Consider the following 19,865-nt stretch of genomic DNA (forward strand, 5'->3'; position numbering starts at 1 on the left):
ATTTAGAACAGATAGGGGATCCAGTGTTAGAATCGGAATTTAAAAGAGCTTTGGAGGACTTACGGTCAAATAGGGCAGAAGGGATAGATAACATTCCATCAGAATTTCTAAAATCATTGGGGGAACTGGCAACAAAACGACTATTCACGTTGGTGTGTAGAATATATGAGTCTGGCGATATACTATCTGACTTTCGGAAAAGCATCATCCACACAATTCCGAAGACGGCAAGGGCTGACAAGTGCGAGAATTATCGCACAATCAGCTTAACAGCTCATGCGTCGAAGTTGCTTACAAGGATAATATACAGAAGAATGGAGAAGAAAACTGAGAATGCGCTAGGTGACGATCAGTTTGGCTTTAGGAAAAGTAAAGGGACGAGAAAGGCAATTCTGACGTTACGGCTAATAGTGGAAGCAAGGCTAAAGAAAAATCAAGACTCTTTCATAGGATTTGTCGACCTGAAAAAAGCATTCGACAATATAAAATGGTGCAAGCTGTTCGAGATTCTGAAAAAAGTAGGGGTAAGCTATAGGGAGAGACGGGTCATATACAATATGTACAACAACCAAGAGGGAATAATAAGAGTGGACGATCAAGAACGAAGTGTTCGTATTAAGAAGGGTGTAAGACAAGGCTGTAGCCTTTCGCCCCTACTCTTCAATCTGTAAATTGAGGAAGCAATGATGGAAATAAAAGAAAGGTTCAGGAGTGGAATTAAAATACAATGTGAAAGGATATCAATGATACGATTCGCTGATGACATTGCTATCCCGAGTGAAAATTAAGAAGAATTAAATGATCTGCTGAACGGAATGAAGTCTAATGAGTACACAGTATGGTTTGAGAGTAAATCGGAGAAAGACGAAGGTAATGAGAAGTAGTAGAAATGAGAACAGCGAGAAACTTAACATCAGGATTGACGGTCACGAAGTCAGTGAAGTTAAGGAATTCTGCTACCTAGGCAGTAAAATAACCAATGACGGACGGAGCAAGGAGGACATCAAAAGCAGACTCGCTATGGCAAAAAAGGCATTTCTGGTCAAGAGAAGTCTACTAATATCAAATACCGGCCTTAATTTGAGGAAGAAATTTCTGAGGATGTACGTCTGGAGTACAGCATTGTATGGTAGTGAAACATGGACTGTGGGAAAACCGGAACAGAAGAGAATCGAAGTATTTGGTATGTGGTGCTATAGACGAATGTTGAAAATTAGGTGGACTGATAAGGTAAGGAATGAGGAGGTTCTACGCAGAATCGGAGAGGAAAGGAATAAAAAAAACACCGTTTCCCGTCAGATCACGGAAGTTAAGCGCTGTCGGGCTGGGCAAGCACTTGGATGGGACCATCCGGTCTGCCGAGCACTGTTGGCAAGCGGTGTGTTCTCATCCCCTGTGAGGCAAACTGAGGACCTACTTGATTAAGTAGGGGCTCCGATGCTGATCCTCTGATATAGAGAAGAAAAAAAGTCCAGATAAAGCGCATGTCATGATTTTTCCTACGTCTGTAAGTATGTCAACCAGCGTTCTTGTCATTTCACCGCGTCACCAACAGACTTACTACTCTTAAAGAGGCAATAGATACTACAAGCAAAGCATATGTGGAGACCTGAGGAAAACGTAACACTAGACCAACTAACTCAAAGGAGAGACTGTATCCAAAGTGCACCGACATATACAGTCACCAAGAGTCCGCAAATCACATTGTAGCATTCGTGATACAAAATGGTCATATTTACCAGAAAAACTTAATGTTAGAAAGTTACACCTATTACAGTCAGGGAAAAACCCCGAACTCTGTGTCAACGAAAAATGTCGACTGATTTTTGTGACTAGCCTGAACATACGTTTTCTCTAACTCCGAACTGACATGCTCACGGTGTGTGATATATTTGAAGCCGACAGTTCTAAATTTGATTTATGGATAAACAACGAGACAGTTGCAACTGAGAAACAAACTCTGAATAAGCAGAAACAACATGTAAAGACTTAAAATTTACTACATCAGGGAAAAGCAGTCACGTTTTACGAGATTAATGTTCCGAACGTAATGTATGATTAATAAAGCAGTCTTTATGGTTTACCAGAAGAATCTCCCGCTTCCTAATATTTCAACCAATGGAGCATATTAATACACGCACCTATAATTATTCATTCAATATTCATATGTTTTCTTGGGAGAAATCTGTATTTTATACATGTGGCGAAACACTTTCCAACAAATGATCTGACGAACGATGTTCTATGTTGAGGCATTTGTGTTTGCAAATTTTGTCTGGCTCTGTACGTAAACTCTGTGTTCTATGATTCAGGCTCTGGCCAGAATAGAAATAACTGCGGACGCCGGCTTCAAGTTTTTGACGTCACGACAACTCCCCTTATTGTTGCCTCCATGGTCGTACCATAATGAAGAAAACTCATTGGTGCCATTGCGATTTCGCCGTTCTGTGAAGATCTCTGGATCATAGGAAAACAGCGGTGGATGTCTTCCTAGTTAAAAAATTAATTATCAGATTTCAGATAAAATACCTGTAGCTGTTTTGGAGGGCAGCTACGTCGTAAAATACACCATAAAACTTAACTTTTCATGAGTAGTATACGGGACTGGATTATGTTAGCGAATATTGTAATCACAACCTTAGAGCCTCAATAATATCTCTGAGCCTATGTGTTTGAATGGCAGGTGACCTGCTTTACTAACTTTACAGTCAGTTTATTTTTGTACCATTTACCGTTTATTGTTTGAAATGGCTGCTGTCCCACCTACTTCCGTCATTTTGTACTAGCAGTAACAGTTTCATTACTTCTGTGGTTTACGGTTAGTATTTCAGTTGCCTTTCTAACTTCCTACGCTCTCTTAGGCTCGTGATTATCGTTAAATTGCTTTAGCTGTGAAGAGAGCTTCTAGCGACAGTGATTTAAGTCGAGCGACGATAGGGCAGTACAAATATTATGACATTTCAGAGTAAACCTACAGTACTGAATTAACAATAGTTGTTTTTATTTCTTATTAATGTCTTATTTCCTTCTGGCACGATCTAAATTTCCTCAGGGAATTAGATACAGGAAAAATTCTTTGTTTTTTCTCTTTTTAGACTGGTCTAAAGTTATCCCGAATGACAGTAACTTTGTACCAGCATTAAAACTGAAATTTTACTGTAATATGGCACAGTTAGTATACTTTTTTACGTTTCCAAGCCCTCAGTAAATACAGATGTAAGACGTTACAATGTCTGTTGCCCTGTGTAATTTATTCTTCATCCGGTATTTTCAAAAAAATTGTAAAAAGTAGTACAAAGCTTCCCCAATGATTGTGACTCAGAATGTTTCTTCCTTTGATCCTTACCCTATTAACTTTCAGTTTTGAAATAATGAATAGATGAAAAATAAGTTTCCCCTTGCGTTATGGTTCACAGAACTGGTAAATTGCATGGCTGTTTTCTGTCTATATTAAAAGAGAAAAAAAGGCGGTACACTGCTCGAAGGAATAGTGGTATGTTTTTGTTCTCTTAGAGGCAGCTTCAGGTACTGGATTGTCCTAGATATTGTCTGCTTCTTCTGGCCGATGTTTTCGATTATAATCTTGAAATAAATCTTATGTATTTGAAGTGTTGCTTCTTCTTTTTCCTCTCTTCTTCGTAGTTTTCATCACTTGTGCTACACACTTCTGCATCGAATGTCCTAATAAAATCATCTTTTCGAAAAATTTTGTACGTTATTTCAGTAATAGTGAAGCAATCGTTTTCCAGAAGATTCTGAGCTCTTGTGGTATTTCCCATAAATTACTGTATTCTCAGTCTCGATACACTGTCCCTGTGATCTTTCAAGTTCTTTCACTCTCCAGTGCTACTGAAATGATGTGCTTTCCACCAATTAACATAGCACTCGCATCTGCCTGTCCAGTTTCACCGGCGTCTCGGCAGTGACAATTGACTCTTCTATTCATAAACTGTTGCACAACCTCGCGTGTCTGAGTATGTGCAATCTAGATGAATCTGAAATCAATCGACTATCAGGCATGCCCTTGAGATTCAGTGCTGAGTTTAACGTACATAACCGAAGCATTAGGTTGGTACATAAGTTCATAGCAGTTTTGTTTTGCATGTGGGTATTCCAGTGGCTATGGGTTTGTTTATCAATTGTCATTTTTTAATTCTAATTCATTGTTGCTATCTGAGTTTACATATTATCTTTTTGTCATTTAGAGATAGGGAATAGAGCTTTGGACGTTATAAAATGGAGTGCCAAGCAGGGAAATCGAAACAAATTCTTCTGCTGAAGTTCAGTGTAGAGTGACAGCACCGGAGGCAGCCAGAAACATTTGCGCCATGTATGGCGATAATGCCATTGGACAGAGCACGGCAAGAAAATGCTTTTCTAGTTTTGAGGAGGGTCATTTTCACATAATAACTCTCCACGTTCAGGAAAATCTGCGCGGTTCGACGAATTTCGTCTAAGCGCATTAATCCACAACGATCGATGTCAGTGTATTCGGGAACTGGCGGATGTGATTAACTGTGCTCATTACCCTGTTGCGAACATTTGCATGCAAGGGGTAAGGTTCAAAAATGGGATGTATGAGTACCTCATGATCCAAACCAAAATTACAAAAATCAGTGAGCATTTTCTACTTGTTCGTCATCAATTAGGTCGTTAACAAGACCGACCATATCCTGTGTCGTTACTGCTGACAACGCTTTACGCTAACACAAGGAAAAGAAAGAAATGGTTGATCCCAAACGAGGCAGCAACTCTCCGTACAACGACCTGGCGCATTCACAGAAGATAAATTCATGCATCTGATGGGGCAGCAACGGTTTGACGTACAACAAATATCTTCCCTGAAGTGCTGATATTTAATGTCAAAAGCTGAGACGTCTTGCAGACGCCATCTAAGGACAGCGACCTGTAAGACTCCATGAAATGATGCTACTCTAGGATAAGGCCCGACCGTATTCTGTAAAACTGACAAAAAACACTAACCTGAAATTGGGTTGAGAAATCATTCTGCACCCAACTTATTTACCTGAACGTGCCCCTCGATTTTCACTTTTTCCACTTTCTATCGAACAGCCTTCAAGGAAAGTCCTTTCCGGATGAAAATGCGCTCCCAACGTGGCTCGGTGAATTCTTCGTCTCAAAACCACGTGATTCCTACAGTTGCGGAATCGAAAAGTTACCGCAGTGTTGGCAGACTGTTGTAAATAGTGAAGGATACTATATTACTGATGACTGAATTCTCTGTTATGTGTATCTGTTGTGTTAATTAAACTTCTGAAAAAATGCTATGAACAAATGCACCAACCTAATACTAATGCTTTAATTTGTTGGCCCTAGCAGCGAAACTGACTGTTGGGAGCTGATATAATATTTGTCGTTTGAAGGATATGGTTGTGATAATAAACGCAAGAATTAACACTTGGTTTATTATACAAGACACATGAATAATAACACAACAAAACACAATTATATGAACAAGAACTTTACAAAATTGTACATTACTGTGAGAACTGCAGACTAAAACTCTGAGTTAGTGTAACATCCACGAGATAAATTTTAGCTACATTGCGACGAGAGGAAATTATGCCTGTAACAGTTATAAACATTATCTGTTCGACATATGAAAAAATAGTGAAAACGGTGATAAATATTAATTATTTATATAATATTCTGTGATGTAATTGGACATATCGATGTGTATCATACAAAGGCAATGATAATTGTAAATTGCTTTTACGATCTGCGTTTTGCCTTCCTTTGTTTTTACCTTTTATTGGTTGGCTTTTTTAGGTTGCGGACACGTATCACACTAAGGTCTGTTAGTAAATTGTAATTATTTTTTAATTATTACTTGAGAATAGAGTTCATTATTATTATAAATATGAGTGAATAATTATTTCTAACTTTAATTCCTCTCTCAGTATGCATTATCTGTGTTAATAATTTCTTTTCGCTGCAAGGAGCGCAGCCATTGATGATGGCGATTTGTATCGCGTTTTTGTCTGTGTTTTCCTTAGAAACAAATCAAATGTTTGCTTGATGAAATCTAAATAGTGCACAATACGAAAGTAGAGTTTATAGAGTTTAATAAGCATATCAAATACTTACTTATTTGGTCTAACAATAGAAAGTCTCTATCAATTGTCTGCCGCCATCTTAACAATTATCTCAGCGACAAATTCAAATTACGCAACTCTGCAGACATAAATGCCGAACGTAATACAAATGTGTAAAAATAAATGTGCACCGGTGGTTCCGAACTCATTTCAATGAAAATAATTCGAATCAGATTGTTTCTTTAAAAACAGTGCTCATAGCACGATCATTATAACAAACTTTTCTAGCTGATGTATGGAGCCGAAATTAATTACGCACGAGTTGCGAAGAATATTGTTTTAGGTAACATACGTCAGCGATGTGCGCGGCTGATATTCGGTGGTTTTAATGATCATTTTGCTGAAGATAACTGTTTCCATCATAATCCATAGTTGTATAGAATCTGTTGTGTGAATTGTGATTTAGTGACACTTACACAACTTACAGACAACACTTTAACACGACGTTAACTTGGAGTTCTTTAGCAACTTGACCAATTCTTTAGCCGGGAGAAAAATTATTTAGTAATTACTCAATGTAACAGAATAAGATTATCATTTTCATTTACAAATTAGTTAAATACCAAACCACTGAATAAAACAGTGAACGCCACGCAAGATTTAACACTTGGTTTATTATACAAGACACATGAATAATAATACAACAAAACACAATTATATGAACATGAACTTTACAAAGTTGTACCTTACTGTGGGAACTGCAGACTAAAACTCTGAGTTAGCCAAGATAGTAAAATAAGTGGAGTTGCATATAATTTCGGCTCTAATTCCGTGAAACAAGTACAATAACTTGTCTATGACGATCGCAGTAACTGTTTGTCTTGAACTAACACACGACAAGTCTAAAGATCTGAGGAATCGCTGACGAATATGGGCGAGTGATAGCTATCGTGTAATTGAACTACAATACTCACACTTGTCCTAATATGATGGACCTATTAGCGATATCATACTGGGAGCGACACCTGTCCATCACTTTTGCTCCAGAACACCTGTGTTTCTTTACCTTCCGTCGCTGACTAGATGCATCTCTCCGTTTTTCCAGTATCCCCCCCCCCGCAGCTTGCTCCAGTCTTCCCGCCAGCAAAATGCGACCACCAGTCTTCTTAAAAGTTGCTACAGCCCACCAATGGCGTAACTGTTTCTTTGGCAATATTTCATTTCAGTAAAACGTCAACAACCCAATGAATCGAATTTCTCCCCTATTTTCTGAAAACCTTCAATCTGAGTATTGCGTCCTCATGACATCAGTGCTAACACTCCAGCCGATGCTCATTCAGCCACAAGATAGCCTCGCAAAAGTTAGAAAGCTTTCTACGAGACAAGTAGCTTACTCTGCTCCAACATCCATCCATTAAGTAGATTATTGGTGCTTTATCAAGTTTTTAGGGAAACCAAAAGATGTTTATTTACCTAAACGCGTCACTTAACAAGCTCCTAGTGGCTATCACCCACTGACAGAATTCCATCTTCTAGAATAAACGCTTTTTATCTCAGCCACCCCCAGACTGTCCTATAAGAAGAACGGCCCGCCAGTCTGCGCTCTTTGTGGTAACGCAATTCCCATCCTGTCGCAAGGTGGACCGCACACTACCTGCTATTGCTCCTCCCCCTGTTTCTGCGAAGGCTTATGCATCCCAGACCCCCGTGGCTCGTTCTGCTGGGGCCTGCCAACAAATAGCCTGTGTCATATTCACAGCATACTGCTCTTCCAAAGCTAGCCCGTGAAACAAATAAATGAACTGAGAGCCATGTCAGACTACAATCGTTGAAGAAGAGGAAGTGGAATCAGCTCATGAAATCTCTGTGATATCATGACTCCCGTTAAACTAACTGTACTCCTCTCCATTTGTGTAGTTAAAATGAGCAAATTTGAAGAAAGGCTAACTGGACTTGCCATGTTTCGCTGTTACCTGTCCGTTGACAACTTTTAATGTGTGTAAAATGTTTCATACCAGGCCAGCGCTCCAAAAGACACACAGAAGTTATGTATAATTATGCTGACAGAATAATACAACAAAATACATCCAAATAATGCTCTTTACACATCCATTTACATAAATTACAAAACAAATAACAGAAGTTCAGTAAAAACGGAAATAATGTATAAAAATGATAATGAATTCGTGTAATATATTGATCTAGTGAGAGGCTGCTGTGTAATTACAGGAAAGGCTGAAAAAATGCGCATAACATCACGTCATCTATATTACCTGTTTTTTGACTTTCAAATTAATCTCTGACTTCTAAATCATCGTCAAAAGACTTCTTTATAGATATATCATTTTGCCTTTACCATTAATAAACAATCCTTAATATCTCCATCAGCGGTCGAAGTCAACTGTGGGTCATAGTTGCTACAGGTTGCAGTTGATGATTGTCACCACATCATGACATGTGACATAGACTGTGTCACATACAGCTACAGAGCACGGCGTGTAGCCATGAGTTCTAGTGGTCTGTTGCCACTTTAATTATGTCATTCTACGTCTTGGATTTCGACACTGCTTTGTGCCTGGACTTTGTTGCTCTCGTTATTGCCTTTCATTCAACATTCTGCTCTAGACGAAATTCGCTTTGTTTACAGGTTACGTATTCATATCATGAGCGTACAGAAATGTGGAAACAAGATCTTACCCCTACGGTTCATTCCTACTTCCTCTATTATGGATCTGGTTTTTGGAAATTTGGCAGCAACAGCTGTCACAGAAACAGTACCAGAAGCACAGCAAGAACTGCATGTTTCTCTTCTGGAGCTCGTGTTTCAGCAGCAACAACGTCACTCGATGGTTAATGCTACGCCATCGCTACCTTTCGCACCCTTCGGTGTGTCTTTGGGGAGCTTGATACCTGCCTCTGCCTTTGATTATAGCATATATGGTAGGCAGCAAAGTGCGTTGCTCTCGCCTTCTAGCGTCATTTAGATGAAGTGATGCAGAATCTACAACCACTTCCGGATCCAATGCTTTGTCTGTGAAGGGCCTGTATCTTTCTTAGAGAAGCCCATTACACTACTTATAGAAATATTACTGGCAGTTAATTACAAAAACGTCTTAGTTGTGTGCTCATCTACAACAGCTGACATGCTTTTCGTAGACACTTTTAACAGTCTTGGCAGCAATGGCAGCCTAATAGCAGGGTCTCGTACACATGTGCAATTTCAAATGTCGGAATTGTAAAATTTTTGTGTGCGAAGTCATTGGCTCAGTGACGTCACAGAAAAAGCTTTGGCTTCGTCTTATCCTACGCTTTACATTCCTAAGACTTTTGATTTTGTTTCTGAAGCTCAGTGCGTCTTTACAATTGAAATTAAAGTGAGAAAAGTAATTCGCAGTCATCGTGAGTAGCATTCAGCTGGTGATGTCGACGCATCATCTTTTCTTTCTGCATCTATATCTCACATAAGCTCATGGGCGTTCAAATCGCCGGGGACTTGTCCCCCTTCTCAACATCGAGCGACCTTCTTTGTACTATTAAACTGGGTGTGTCAGAAGTGCCCTCCCTTCTTTGCATTGCAACATACTTCATGCGAGTTGCAGACACTCGTTTTCTGCCGTGACCGTGGTAGCCAGAACTCCAGAGGCAGCTGCGGGCACTGTGCAGTGGACTGTTGGAACCGTGAAAAGTGCAGCCTATGTGCAGCAGGTAGCAGTGTGACAACAAGCAACTCGCTTACTGCACGCTCAGCCCTAGCACTGGGACAGTACATTGGTCCATACTGTCACGGCTGTGACACAGTCGGCTCCACAGCTGCCGAGGAAGCTTATATTGGATCTGACGGGTCCCAGTTAGTCCGTGAAACCCCAGTTGTCTACAGGCACTATCATTAAACAATGACTCATATCAACAACTCGGCGCTCCTTTGCTGTGAAGGGCCTGTGTCTTCTTCCAGAAGACAATTACATTCCTTAAAGAAATATCACTGGCAGTTAACTACAAAAACATCTTAGTTGTGTGCTCATCTACAACAGCTGACATGTGTTTCGTAGACACATTTAACAGTTTTGGTTTCAAGGTAGTGGTAAGGTCTGAAACGGTGTCCTTTCTGTTACTGAGGGTCTCTGTTATTCCTACAAGGCGATTTGCACATAATTTTACTGCTCGATTCCCTATGAAGCCTTCAGCAGGACTAAAATATTATGGAGCTTAACCAGCATTCTTTGCAGTCACAGAGCCACTCTACGGCGACCTCGCACAGTTTCAGTACCAACGCATTGTCTCCCAGTCTCAGTCAGTCAATGGGTGGCTGCTATGTTCCTCCTTCGAAAACATTGCGGTTATTTATGCATGTGCTTTGATTTCAAGTCCACTGTAAATGCTCCCATGGTCTAGGGGAGCCGGCATGGTAGTTCAGCGTGTTGGGTCGGAGGGTTATCCTCCTTCTGTAATTAAAAAAAACTGGGTAACTGGATCAACGATGACTTGAATGGGTGTCATGAGAAGTCCACCCCAAACAAATGCAACGAACAATAAGGAACAAAATGACATTAAACAAAACAAAAAAAGAGGGTATGGCATTGTAGGCCGGGAGTCCTCCTTTCTGGGAAGTCGGCCGCCGAGAGCAAGTACTTATTGCATTCGACGCCACATTGCGTGACTTGCGCGTCGGAGATGGGGGTAAAATGATGATGACAACACAACACCCAGTACCTGAGCGGAGCAAATATCCATCCCCAACCAGGAATTGAACCCGGGCTCCTTGGCGTGGCATTCCGCCGCGCTGACCTCGCAGCTAACGGGAGCGAACGCCATTAAACAAAGAAATGGGGATAGCATCTTTGATTAGTAATTAAAATGTCATCGGTCCCGAGTTCGAAACCCGAAACCGCTTAAATTTTGATAAATAAATAATCAGCATTGCCGGCCGAAGACTTTCGGCATCAGAAGTCACCCTCATTCTGCCAATGGCCTTGTCAAACAGGGCAGAAGAGTAGACAGAGATTCAGAGCATTCTCTTGTCCTTGGGATACGAAACTGCCACCAAAGGCATGACGATGCAGAAGGCAATGGAAACTACTGCAATAAAGACACATAACGTGCATCCACAGAACATGTGGCCTGTAATTGAAAACGTCTCGTGATGATCTCTCAATTAACAAAAGATTCCGGAATAGTCCGCTATTCGAATCTACGGGAAGAGACTGCCAAGGAGGAGGTGACCATGAGAAAAACCAACGAAAGGGTAACATTCGGGGTGTGGAATGTTAAAAGCTTGACGAAATGCAAAGGTCGGCCGGTGTGGCCGTGCGGTTCTAGGCGCTACAGTCTGGAACCGTGAGAGCGCTACGGTAGCAGGTTCGAATCCTGGCTCGGGCATGGATGTGTGTGATGTCCTTAGGTTAGTTAGGTTTAAGCTGTTCTGCGTTCTAGGGGACTGATGACCTCAGATGTTAAGTCCCATAGTGCTCAGAGCCATTTGAACCTTTTTTTTTTAATGCAAAGACGCAGTTTAGATATAATAGGGGTCAGTGAAGTAAAAATGTAAAAGACAAGGACTTCTGTTCAGATGAGTATAGGGTATTATCAGCAGCATAAAATGATGTAAGGGGCGTAGGATTCCTTACGAATAGGAAGGTAGAGCAGACAGTGTGTTACTCTGAACATTTCAGTGATGCGGTTGTTCTTATCAGAATCGACAGCAAGCCAACAACGACAACCATAGTTCAGGAATACACGACGACGGCGCCAGCTGAAGATAAAGAGATAGAGAAAGTATATGAGGATATTGAAAGGCTAATACAGTACGTAAAGGAAGAGGAAAATCTAATAGTCATGGGAGAGTAGAGTGCAGTTGTAGGGGAAGGAGTAGAAGAAAAGCTTACAGGAGAATATGGGCTGGGACAACGAACGATAGAGGACAAAGACTAATTGAGTTCTGTAATAAATTTCAGCTAGCAATAGCGAATACTCTGTTTAAGAATCACAAGAGTAGGAGGTGTACTTGGAAAAGGCCTAGTGATATGGGAGGATTTCAGTTAGATTACATCCTAGACAGACAGAGATTCCGAAATCAGATACTGTATTGTAAGACGTAGCAAGAGCGGATAAAGACTCAGATCATAATATAGCAATGATGAAGAGTAGGCTGAAGTTTAAGAGATAAGTCAGGAAGAATCAATACACAAAGAAGTGGGATACAGAAGTACTCAGGAATGACGAGATATGCTTGAAGTTTTCTAAGGCTGTAGATAGAACAGTAAGGAATAGCTCAGTACGCAGTATAGTTGAAGAGGAATGGACATCTCTAGAAAGGGCAATCACAAAAGTTGGGAAGGAAAACAGGTACAAAGAAGGCAACTACGAACAAACCATGGCTAACAGAAGAAACACTTCAGTTGATCGATGAAAGAAGGAGTTACAAAAATGTTCAGGGAAATTTAGGAATACAGAAATACACGTCGCTGAGGAATGAAATAAACACGAAGTGCGGGGATGCTAAGACGAAATAGCTGCACGAAAAATGTGGAAAATCCAGCATATAGGAAAGTCAAAACCACCTTCGGTGACATTAAAAGCGAAGGTGGTAACACTAGGAGTGCTAAGGGAATTCCACTGTTAAATGCGGAGGAGAGAGCAGATAGGTGTTAAGAGTGCATTGAAGGCATCTATGAAGGGGAAGATTTGTTTGATGTGATAGAAAAAGAAACAGGAGTCGATTTAGAGGAGATGGTGAATCCGGTATTAGAATCAGAATTTCAGAGAGCTTTGGAGACTTAAGATCAAATAAGGCAGTAGGGATATATAACGTTCAGTTAGAATTTCTTAAACCACTGGGAGAAGTAGCAACAAAACCACTATTCATGTTGGTGTGTAGAATGTATGAGTCTGGCGATATTCCGTATGACTTTCGAAAATATATCGTCCACACAATTCTGAAACCTGCAAGAGCTGACAAGTGCATGAATTATTGCGCAACCAGCTTCACAGCTCATGCATCAAAGTTGCTGACAAGAATACTATACAGAAGAATGGCAAAGAAAATTGAGGGTCAGTCAGATGACGATCAATTTGGCTTCAGAATAGGTAAAGGCACCAGAGAGGCACTTCTGATGAAGCAATTTGCAATGGAAGTAAAACTAAAGAAAAATCAAGACATAAACCATAGGATCTGTCGACCTGGTAAGAGCATTCGACAATGGTGAAAGATGTTCGGAATTCTGAGAAAATAGGAGTAAACTTTAGGGAGAGACAAGTAATACACAATTTGTACAAGAACCAAAACACAATAATAAGAGTGGACTATCAAGAACGAAGTGCTCAGATTAAAAAGCGTGTAAGACGGAGATGTAGTTTTCACGCCTATTGTTCAATCTGTACGTGAAGAAGCAACGGGGTAAATAAAGGCTCTGGAAATTAAAATTATGGTGAAAGAATATCAATGAAATTATTCGCTGATAACATTGTTATCCTGACTGGAAGAGAAGAAGAATTACATGATCTACTAAAGGGAATGGACAGGGTAATAAGTACAGAATATGCATTGAGAGTAAATCGAAGATGGACGGAAATAATGAGAAGTAGCAGAACTGAAAACAGCTAGAAAATTAACATCAATATTGAAGGTCACAAAGTAGATGAAGTTAAGGACTTCTCCTACCTAGGTATCGAAATAATCTCTGTCGAATGGAGCAGGGGGACATCAAAAGCAGACTAGCACAGGCAAATAGGGCATTCCTGGCCAAGAGAATTCTACTACTATGAAGCATAGGTCTTGTCTTGAGGAAAAAATTTCTGAGAGTGTACGTTTGGAACACAGCGTTGTATGGTAGTGAAACATACACTGCGGCAAAAGCGAAATAGAAGAGAATCGAAGCATTTGAGATGTGGTGTTACAGACGAATGTTGAAAATTAGATGGACTGATAAGGTGAGGAATGAGGAGGTTCTGCACAGAATCGAAGTAGAAAGGTATATGTGGAAAACACTGACATGGAGAAGGGACTGGATGATAGGACATCTGTTAAGACATCAGAGAATGACGTCCTCGGTACTACAGGGAGCTGTAGAGGAAGACACAGATTGGAATACATACTACAAATTATTGAGGACGTAGGTGGTAAGTGCTACTCTGAGATGAGGAGATTGGTACAGGAGAGTAATCCACGAGGAGCCGCAGCAAACCAGTCAGAAGACTCGATGACTCAAAATAGTGAAGCGAGGGGGCGGGTTGAAATTTACTTTACGGCATACAACAATATATTCTCTGTCCAAAAGAATTTATTACATGAATCACCAAATACATTAGGGATCAATATGTGGAAGAGGTTACCTTAGGAAAATGGCGTACAAATAAAGAAGATCCCATAGAACAATAAACACAAGGTAAACGATGATTAAGGTGATTATCTACGTAATACCGAAAATCTACTGAAAGTATTTCAACTGACAGTGCTATCAAAACCAAAACTGTAAGTTGTAACAATATAAACTAACTACTGTAGCTGGGCCGTAATTCCTATCTGCTGGGTCACTTCCTCAAATTAAAACCTTAAGATCACACGTGAATTACGTGGCTGACATGAATCCCAGGGAATTCAAATAACTACTCCGGTCTTATGCACAGCTGGAGCAAAAGCACACTGGTCACATCAACATTTAACGCCTGAGCAATGCCTCGTTCACCATTTGCAGAATCTTGGAAACTGTCGTCTCGTTCAAATCCAAGGGACGAGTTCGGTGTCCTCTAACTGGCCTCCCTTCTTTTTTTTCTGAAAATCGCATTGGGCATACAGTTAGAGAACCACCTGGTGAAGCTAATGTGATATCTTCGCCAGAGACCAGCCCATGCGGCGAGCGTCCAAGACGGACACTGGAGTCATTCTGCAAACACACAGGGGGTAGGCGAGAAGACGCCCCCACTTCGCTTGAGAATGGACGCGTTGCGAAGACCCTGATGGGCAATGAGAAGCGTACCGAAAACTGGTAGACTTCTGTAGGCATTAAGATGGAACATCAAGAATGCATACGCATAAGCATGTGAATTTTTATGGCCTGGCAGCAATCATTTTACGTGCCTTAAAAAGCAAGAACATGTCAACTCCAGCACCTCACAGACACTAGGAGGAGCGTGCACGTGCCAAAAAGAACTGGCAGAGAGAGGCGTGTGAAAGAAGTCACCCTTATCAAAAAGATGTTTTCTGGACAGTAAGGACGTTCTTTGTAAGTCACGGACGCCAGCAGCCTCTGAGGCGAAGCCCCAACGTGAGTCTGTTCAGGTCCCACGCAGAGATAGCGGTTACAAAGAATTCTTGTGTGGCTACTTTCACAACCACTTCGGAATACAGTCCACACAAGACAGGAAATTTCCACCCTGCACGAAGAGGCGTGGCCATGAAACGGAAACAGAGGCCCCCAATGGAAGGAGAAAAGGAGGTGCAAGATGGAAGAGGACTGAAGAGGCAGTCGGTGAGTCAGCGCGGAAGCGAGAGGACATACGGCTCTTCCATCCATCGCCAACACCCGCCTTCGACATCATGATCTCAGCTTCCGCCACGCAACCGACAACAGGTAGACAACGCGGAGATCGTACCTGGGCTTCGCCGCGAAGTCACCGACAGCATTACACGACAAATGATCACCAATAACAGTGAAATTATTCTTCCGCCCGGTTCTTATTCTTATTAGCTGAGTCGTGTTCATACACAGTCAAATCGGCCATCAGATTTGTAATTTTGTTACGTTTTGTGTAAACACTACCGGAATAAATAAATTTCTTGTATGTTTTAATCAACTAAGAAATTTGTTCCATTCATACTTCAGTCTGTTAACCTCATAACGTTTTGTGTTTGATTTCATTTAATTTTTGATGTACGTAATTGTTGACTCTCAGTGTGGGGTAATTTCATTGATAATTACCATGCTGTGTAATGTCAAAAACAATTTCTCAAGTTCATTACAGTATGTATTAAACCTTCGATGACTATAGACTCGAACTTTTCGAATAAGTTAACGTTCAAAAGGTAGTCATGAGGCTAATAAGATATTATTGACATCAGATCATGCAGGAAATGTACAGAAAGATAGGAACTATTTATTAATCTCGCATCCCTGTCGGCACAGAATTTTAATCTGGCAGGAAGTTTGAAATCAGTCCACACTCGCCTGCAGAGTGATAGTTCGTTCTGGAAACAGTCACCTAAGCTGTAGCTAAGCCATTTCTCCGCAGTATCCGTTTCTCCTAGTCACGCAAAACATCCAGGAGTACTGTGAAATTTGACGTAATGGCGGAAGTAAAGCTGTGCCTCGCTGGTTCAGTTGGTAGTGCGCTAGCTCATGAAAAGTAAGGGTCCTACATTCGAGTTCAGTTCTGGCACACAGTTTTTATCTTCCATGAAATTTCAACAGGGCCAAGTTCGCGTTTTCAACACACGATGCAAGTTACACATCTATCGCAGGTCCTCTCCACATCTGCTTAGTAAAAATCATTTACAAGCTTCTACCTTTCTATTACTCTTTACTCAGACTCAATACCCACTTAACTCTCTGATAAATTTCACTACAATCACGGAGCTGTCCTAACACTCATTAAGTTACAGTCTGTTATTGTGTATCCTCGACGGCTCGGCAAACATTAACTATGTGTTGTGTTCAGATAGAGCTAGGATTTCTCCCTAGACCTTTAAGTTACAGTTCGTCAGTGGATGTCCACGTCCTGCACTAGCACATTTGCTGTGATTCCCACACAGGGAGAGAGTCTTTCTTATTACTGTCGCAGACTGTCGAGGCATGTAATACTATTCGCAGTGTCGTAGCCTACTGTGGAATGTCCTTCAGATATGCATGCATGCAGAATTAAGAATCATGTGAGGTTATGGTTGAGCTTTAAACACATTCTTTTAATGCTGTTAAGACCTGAGCGTGGTGAATAATTAAAAAGAAGTTTCGTACTGGATAATTATTTGAGACATCTGAATTTAAACAGTGATGGCCTCATCACACTCGAAACATGGGTGCCACACCTCACAAAGGTATAGTGAGATGGGTTTCATCCAGTTTATGAAATGAAACAAAAGGTCACGATAAATTTCTGTTTATTGTTAAAACGTTTGAACTTGACTGCAAACATTGAATATATAATACAAGCACTTATTAAGTGCACAGTGATTCAAATGATTTATTAAACATACAAGATAATACCATGGCACAGCTGGGTGGAATTGGAAAGGGAATTATAGTAATGACGCACAAATACCTGTTCCCACGTAAACCGCGAGCTATTGTAGAATTAGGTAACAGATTAAAGCAGTGGTCGTCAAACTGCTCCCTGCGGGTAGCATGCGGCCTGTATCGGTTATTCGTTCGACCCACGATACTCAGCCTTAGTTATTAACAATGTGCATCTAGCAAATAGCAGTCGAATCCCGAATCGTCAACTAACGTTAAGAGCTTCTTAAGGGTGTAGTTTTCCTGCTCAGTAACAAACAAAATAATTTACAGAGAAAGTAATATTTGAAGATGTGTTTAATTTTACTTGAAGTTAGTGTGTTCGGCCGTGAGCTAAGTACAACTGGCTGCTTACCACAGGGCAGACGGATAAGCAGCTTGGCCACTGCGAGGTTAGAGAATGTGAGAGCAGGAATGATTTGTCGTTTGTTTCCAGTGCGGACAATTCACAGATGTGCGGGCCTCGCACCGATTAACGGCAACGGTATAAAGTTTGACACGTAAGTAACATGGATTCGTGAAAGCGCATTGCAGAGACATTTATTTTCAAATGCGGTACTTATTTTTAGCAAAGAACATTCAGTTAACTAAGGTTGTTGCAGTGAAAGCCAATGATCAGAAGAAAAATGACATTAGAAAAAATTAGCAGACTTTTTGATAGTGTCTCATATTGCATAATGCGTATAATGATAGGTACAGTTATTGTTATTTCTGTACCCTATGAATGCGAAACATGGACACTGAGCACTGATGAGCAGCAGCTCACTAACTTGAGCGGAGGGTTCTGCGAAAGATATATGGGGCAGTTAAGAACAACCATAATTTCTGGAGATCTAGTACGAACACTGAGCTGGATCGCCTTATACGAGGAGCTGACTTTGTAATAATGATAAAGTGTAGGAGAATAGTCTGGCTTGGGCATCTTTTTAGGTTCAATGCTGGAAGAGTAACTAACGAGACTTTTAGATGGAGGCCAACAGGAAGAAGAAAGGTAGTGAAGCAAAGAAAGTGGTGCTCAGATGATGCAGAAGAAGCCAAAAAATATGTCAAAGTCAAGGATGGTGGAGAACACCTGAGAAGAGAGAATGGAGAAAACGTGAAGAGACTAAAATATACGCATGATTGTAAGGTTATGCGAAGAAGAAGAAGATGATGATGAAGATGAAAATGAAGACAATTATTGTTACTGGTCAGAATCATCCGCTGACACAGAAAATATAATAATACTTAGTTAGGCTATTATAATAATGCATCTTGTGGGTTGCTGAGGGTGGCAGCAACCTGAAACAGAACAGACGACACGAAGTGTTCCGAATAGTGCTGACTTTTAACGACCAGTACTTTGTAGCTGTTGAACAACTCATCGCGTCCTTACTATGGCTAGTCCTTTGGAAGCTCATACCAGGCCACACCGAGCGAGGTGGCGCAGTGGTTAGCACAATGGACTCGCGTTCGTGAGAACCACGGTTCAATCCCGCGTCCGGCCATCCTGATTTAGTTTTTCCGTGATTCCCTAAATCGCTCCAGGCAAATGCCGTGATGGTTCCTTTGAAAGGGCACGGCGGACTTGATTCCCCGTCCTTCCCTAATCCAATGCGACCGATGACCTCATTGTTTGGTCTCTTCCCCCAAACAAACCAAACCAATACCAGGGCATAAAGTCTTTATGAATTTCATCCCGTGTACTCAGTTGGAGAACGATTAGGCCTCGCAGACAGGCGCGTAAACAATATACGCAGAAGTCAGCATTTGAGAGAGGACGTGTAGCTGGGTGCAAAGAAGCCTGCTGGAGTAATCGGCGAGTCGATCGACGTTGAATAGTGGCGACAAAGTCAGCAGGAACAGGTGAACCATGTCGAACACAGTGTCAAGAAGGAAGCAGTTGTCCTAGAGAGACCTCTTTGATAGTTACGCTCGAACACGTTACAGCACCGCGGTAAGTCGACGATATTCCACATCACGTTTTGTTGTCCTTCATGTTCAGCCATCCTGGGCTTAGATTTCAGCAAGACAATGCCAGCCTGCACTGCTTGTCTTCGTACGTGCCAAACAATACAATGACCAGCGAGGACGCTGGATCTCCCACCAGTGGAGAATGTTAGGAGGATTTGAGGAGGGCCTTCCAACCACCTCAAGATTTAGACGAGCTAAAGCGACAGTTGGACAGAATTTTGCACGATATTCCTCAGGAGAACGTCCAATAGCTCTGTCAATCAGTGCCAAGCCGAGTAGCTCCACCTAAACATTGACTTGCTCGATTTGCGATGCTCTTTCTCTCGAATAAAGCATACAGTTTTTCTCAAATTCTAATCATTTATTTATCTCTATGTGTAAATCACATGTACCCATTTCCGTCTCATTTGATTCATTCCTTATCGTTGCGTCGTTATCTTATCTCCTACTGTCTCTGGATTTCACATGAAGAACTTCTTCACAACCACAACAAGATTTGGTTCTTCTATTCTTAAATTCTGTAGTAACATGCAGTGTAAACACAATACGATGAAGAATAACTTCGAATGATAGTCCTACAGTGCTTAGCAACCATTGTTGGCACCGTTAATTATACAGATAACCCACAGTCTTT

At 41.1% G+C, this 19,865-nt stretch overlaps 1 long non-coding RNA gene across 1 annotated transcript in view; it reads left to right on the forward strand.

Moving 5' to 3' along the window:
* The first annotated feature begins 715 nt into the window (after positions 1-715).
* The window catches only part of LOC126147977 (uncharacterized), a 315,357-nt gene continuing 296,207 nt past the window's right edge, over positions 716-19,865 (forward strand). The window contains exon 1 of the long non-coding RNA XR_007530363.1: positions 716-729. This is a non-coding gene — a long non-coding RNA (uncharacterized LOC126147977). The remainder of the gene's footprint in view (positions 730-19,865) is intronic.

Source organism: Schistocerca cancellata, chromosome 2, assembly GCF_023864275.1.
Source record: "Schistocerca cancellata isolate TAMUIC-IGC-003103 chromosome 2, iqSchCanc2.1, whole genome shotgun sequence".
Lineage (NCBI taxonomy): Eukaryota > Metazoa > Arthropoda > Insecta > Orthoptera > Acrididae > Schistocerca > Schistocerca cancellata.